Source organism: Lathyrus oleraceus, chromosome 6 (genome assembly GCF_024323335.1).
Source record: "Lathyrus oleraceus cultivar Zhongwan6 chromosome 6, CAAS_Psat_ZW6_1.0, whole genome shotgun sequence".
NCBI classification, from domain to species: Eukaryota; Viridiplantae; Streptophyta; class Magnoliopsida; order Fabales; family Fabaceae; genus Lathyrus; species Lathyrus oleraceus.
In genome coordinates, this window is record NC_066584.1 from 26,666,026 (window position 1) to 26,672,025 (window position 6,000).

Genomic DNA, 6,000 nt, shown 5'->3' on the forward strand with positions numbered 1-6,000 from the left:
AGCTCCCTAGTAGTGTGTCTCCCTTTGTATCTGGTTAGAATTTCTTTCCCGTTCAGGGGAACTACGTTGCCCTGATCCTCATACCAGATGAGGTACGTAGGCAGGAGGTCGCACGAGATCTCTCCGGGCACCTTTTTTCTTTTTGTGTGTGTTTGCTTGACAGTTGCTAGGCTCGAGTTCCCGACTCCTTAGTAACTTGTTGTTTGTCTCTTCTTGTGTGTGTAGGAGATGGACATAAGCCCAGCGATTGGCAGTCCGTATCCTCTTGTTGTGTGCTTGGAGTCTGGTATAAGTCCATCAAGTGGCATCTGGTTTCCAGTGTGGGTTTGTTTGGTTCGGAGGCTGATGTAAGTCCAGCGATTGGCGTTCGGGTTCCATGTTTGCCTTTTTACGTGTGTTTTGTTTCGGCGTGCGTGAGCCGAACTACGGTAGCTCTGATTCTCGTTCCAGACGAGATACGTATGCATAGGATGCGATATCCTAGCGAGCCCTCTTCCCTCTTCCTCCACCTTTGTTGTGTCAGTGTGTGTGTGTGTGATGTTTGTTTTAGCAACCTTTTCTTTCTTTTAGAGCGTGGATCCCGTCGAGTACGACGGATGCGTAGGGGTGCTAATACCTTCCCTTCGCATAACCGACTCCCGATCCCATTCTCTTTGGTCGCGAGACCATGCTTTTCCCAGGTTTACTTCGAGCGTTTCCTTTCCCTCTTTTGGGATAAATAACGCACGGTGGCGGCTCTGTGTTGTTTTTGTTTCAGCCCGCCGGTTGTTTTTCGCGGATGCGACATGGAGCCATCAATTTTGTTTATGATTCAGTGGTTTTAGAGGGGATCTAGCCACATAATATATAACCCTAGTCCCTACCCATTATGGGCAAAGAGTTAAGGCCCACACTTTTTCCCACACCAATCAGGTTTCAGATACTCATGCTTTAATTAAAAAGATCACTTAACCAATAAAGGAGCCTACTTATGCACCCCCACCAGAACCATGATTAACCCATTTTTCACAAGTCAAAATAACAATTGATCTCAACCCATAAAATATTAGATGAATATAACATTCTCCCACTTGGGCAAAATCAATTGTGTGATTTTAATTTTTAAAAACATATATTTGAAAATGACTCTCGGATTAATGACTAATTTCTTAAAATGTGGCCGCATTTTAAGAAAATGCATGATTCCAGGTGCAATATCTGAATATGACTAAGTCTAATGAAAGCCCTATTGTATCGAATCATGGCAATTATTATATCCTTCATTGACATATAACATTCCATGGTTACGAATACTACATACTCCATCAACTAGTCATTAATATGGAGTGTGACAAAAAAATAACATGCCAATATGATCCAATTGTAGTTGCATGTCCCTAGTACATTAAGGGGGAGCACCCAAATATGGTTATTTTTTTGCTTGTTTTAATGCTTTCATCTTCGATTTACTTTCGATCATTGAGTCTCCTTAATGATTGCATGTCTCTGAATCAAGTTTTGAAATGATTTGTTTTTAGCATTCACAAACCATTGGTTATGTTTGAACGTGATCATGGTTATTTTAATCAATTGCATTAGTTAGTGGAATAAGAGCCATATATGTTATTGGTTCAAGTTAGATGGAAATAAAAATCTCAAAGTCTCATCAAAATTTTGAAAAATTGGGATTATGGGTCCTTTAGAGTTAGTCTTGAAAGGTTTCTTCTTATTTTGTACCTTTGCTCTCGTATGATAAGGCTTAGGATCATTCAAGAATTTTGATTTAAAAGTTTGTTGTCTTGAATAGATCTTGGCCTTAGGTTCTGAACCTTTAAGAACCTTAGCTCCTAATGTCTTAGGTTTTGGTTTCTTCAGAACCTTTGACTTTAGAGTCTTAGGTTCTGATTTCTTCAGAACCCTTGACTCAACAACTTTAGGTTCCGATTGGTTCATAATCTTTGTAGTTTCAGCAACAGGTACAAAATAAGAGTTAAGCCCTTTCTGAGCAGAGCTTGAAGAAGAAGGGTCTATTGGTTTACTCAATGTTTCAAACCTTGGATTAAAATATTTTCGGGAGTAACCAAGACCTTCCCATTTGCTTCTAGTTACTCCATTAATCATGGATGCAAGTTTAGTTTATTAAAACCATTTATGATAAAATCCTAAAGATCTATTTCATGCTCATAAAGGGGTTTATCATACACTCATTTTACTAGAGCAATATGTTCTTTCTCTAGAGCTTCATTTTTACTTTGAAAATATTTTAATTCATCCTTCAAAAGATCATATTGCTTTTTCAATATTTTCATGTGTCTGGATTTCTCGTAACACCGACCCATAAGGTCTTAAATGAAAGTAATCAAATTAGAATGAGATAGTTTAGAAAATACCTCATCTTCTTCATCATGATCTGAGTCAGATTCTGCTTCAGAAGATGTAAGAGCCATCAAAGAAAGGTTCGCTTGTTCTTCATCCTTTTTAGAGTCTTTTTCATTTTCAAGTTCATCCCATGTTTCCGTGAGACTCTTCTTGAACTTGTTTCTGAAGTTGTCCTTTTGATAACTTCCTTTAATTGACTTGTCCTTTTGCACTTATGGATAGTCATCAATGAAATGACCAGACTTCTTGCAGTTGAAACATCCCTTCTGATCATCCTTCTTTTCTTTAGAGCTAGATCATATGAAGCCCTTACTTCTTCCAGAGAATATTTTATTCTTCTTGGCTAGATACTAGAACCTTTTGATGATAAAGGAAATTTCCTCATCATCTGAATCATTTTCAGAACCTTTTACATGGGAAGCTTCTTCAGACTCCCAGACTTGAGGATCCTTGGCAGATTTAGCAACAAATTTCAAAACAAGGGGATTTGACTTCCTGACAGGTTCATCTCCATTGAGCTCCATCTCAAGGCTCTAAAGATTGTTGATAAGAATTTCAAGACTTAATGTGTTTAAGTTTTTAGCCTCCTGGATAGCTGTCACCTTGGGGCTATATCTTCCAGGAATACTCCTAATAATCTTCTTAACATGATCAAAGGTAGCTCTTGTACAGAACCTAAAGTCCAGATACAAGAACTTGAAAACCTTGAGAAAATGGTTTCAATGTTTCCATCATCCTTCATTGTGAATATATCATACTATTGAACTAGAAGGTTGGCCTTAAATTTCTGGACTTGTTGATTCCCTTCATAAGTAGAACATATGGATTTAAGAATGGTCTTAGCAGTAGATTTATTAATGATTTTGATGTACTAAGAATGAGGTAGAGCAAAAACCAAGATACCTTTAACTCTATGATGTTTTTTGTAGATCTTTTCTGAGCAGGTGTGAAAGTTTTTCTGTTAGATACCATTCTAACTCCATTGACTGGAATATCAATGCCATCTTTCATAATATCCCACAAATCATCATCAATGCCTATGATATGAGTATGCGTCTTGCTTTTCCACCATTCAAACTCAGTAGAGTCTCCACTGAAACATGGAGGTCTAGCTGTATAATTGTTCTTTTTTGAAGTGATATAATCATGATTAATAGCAGCATGTGCATGAGGAGTACTACTACCAGATTCAGAAACTCCATACATGATTCAATATGTTTTTCTCAGGATTTTTTCTGCACCACTATTAAGTGTTAAGCACAAACCATGCTCTGATGCCAACTGAAGGTGAGAAAAACACAAGAATGTGGGGTTGGATTATTTTGACTTTTCCTTCCTTTTAAGAACTCTTGGTCATATTTTAAACACAAAGTATAGAATCTATATCATAGGTTAGAGATAGGCAACGGATAAATAATGCAAAACACGCAAAGTTATTCTGGTTCCTCTCACAACTCGAGAGTAATCTAATACTCTTGTACTTACAAGAGATTTTCACCATAATCACATAAAATTAAAATTTGCTCAAGCCCACAAGAAAGAGACTTTCGATTCTCAAACACTAAAGTAAGAGACTTCTATGCTCAAGCACACAAGCAAGAGACTTCAAATGCTCAAGCATACAAGCAAGAGACTTAAAATGCTCAAATACTTAGTAAGAGACTTCTAACAATATACCTAACAGATAAAAGATTATTTGGGGTAATACACTTGATATACAATCAGAGGTGTAGAAAGAATACAATGCAAACAAATTCTTTAAGACTTGGGGATTTTTAAGATATACAATTATAAGAAATCCTAAGTTTTACTTATACTTTGTTTTGACCGAGTAACTTCTTTTTTAGTGTCAATAGTTCATTAGTTTTTTTTCAAGTCTTCAACTCCTTAAATAGAGAAGAATTTTTGTTGTTGAAGATCCAACACAAGAGAGTCCTTGAGAAGCTTTAATAGAGACGTTGAGATGTTTCTTCAAATGGTTAATTCTGTTGAAAGCTTGTTTGAAATTCCTTTGCTGCAAGAGGAATTATCAGTTGCATTCTAGCTGATTCTATGAAGAAAAAGAGCTTAGGTATTCATGTGACAAAGTAGGCTCAGAGGTTGACAGTGACCTATCAGAGTCACCTTGGTCGTTGCACTTTGACTAGCTCATGTTCTGATTTTCAGAACCAGACTTACTCAAGGTATGGTCTTTAGAGGCTGACCCCCTCGGACTCTGACCTTCAGACATTTACCTCTTTAGAAGTTGACTTCTTCAGATTATGGTCTTTAGCTTCTGATCCATCATACTCTGGTCTTTTAAGTTTCTCTTTAGATGTTCATAGTAAGAACCAATACTTGGTTTATTCATGAAATTTTAGTTTGTCGTCCTACACACTTGAACAAATATTAGTATACCTAATTGTTCTTTAAATACTTTGATATCATTAAATATTTTGATATTCTATTTTTGGAAAATCAATCGAAGTTTTGTAAAATTATTTTCGGGTCTATTTACCCTTCCTCTAGACTGTTTTCCTACTTCATATTCTCACCCAACAGTTTTCTCATGCATAATTTGTCTGATCCAACAAAAACATTCACTCGGTATGCGCACAAAGATAGTAATATGATTTGAAATGTTGATAGTAGTAGCCTGGATAATCCCCATGTCTCGAATTTTGATTGATTGATTCGAAATGCTAATGGTGTTTGAGTTTGCAGTTTTGTGGATAATATTGGTTATTCCCACATCCTTCATAATGAGCTGATATTGTGATTTGTGTATGGCTTAGGAACTTGACATCAAAGATCTGTTGTGTTATTCTGATGTCAACTCTGCTATCAAGTTTATCTCATTATTTTGTTAATGTTTGACATCACTATGTCACAAATCTTCACGACATTAAAGAACTTCTCTCTGGAGACTGGCGAATTCAAATATTTCATTCACTTAAGGAGTGGAATATTTGTCTTGTCTATTTAAATAAATATGAGACTGATAATTATGCGTCATACCGATCTTTTGTATAATCTCTTGTTAAAATCACCACTCTCTTATTTTATTAGATGATATAAGTGGAAATTTATTTTCTAGATAATTTATATGATATCTTAGTTGTTACAAATTTACAACCCATGGTAGGGTTGTAAAATGAGTTGTTCCGACCAAGACGGCTTATTTGGTGAGACATGGGATGCTTTCTACTAATTTTATAACCTAACTAATTATATAATCACAATATGTAATTGGAGTTTTGAATAAGTTTCTGGTTATAACTTCTCCACGTGAAAAACACATATGTTCATGCATTGTTAACAGCCAATTAACAATGACCTATTGGACATCGAAACGTATAGCATAGCACTTAAGTAGGGAGTGTTAATTATCCAAACAACTCTTAGTTTACTTATTACTAATACTCTTTTAGTTGAATGGCCACTATACGTTGACTGCGCCCTTTGGAGTGGAGAAAACTTTACATCATATGATTGCGAAAGTTGTATCATTAGAAGATGTTGATATTTCCTTTGTTTATATGAAATGTGTCTATCATATTGACCCATACTTAGAGGTGTTTATAAATTATAAATTAATATTAATCCATCTACGTATTGATATGAAGAATATAATTCCGATATTTTAGATGGAATTGGCAAACA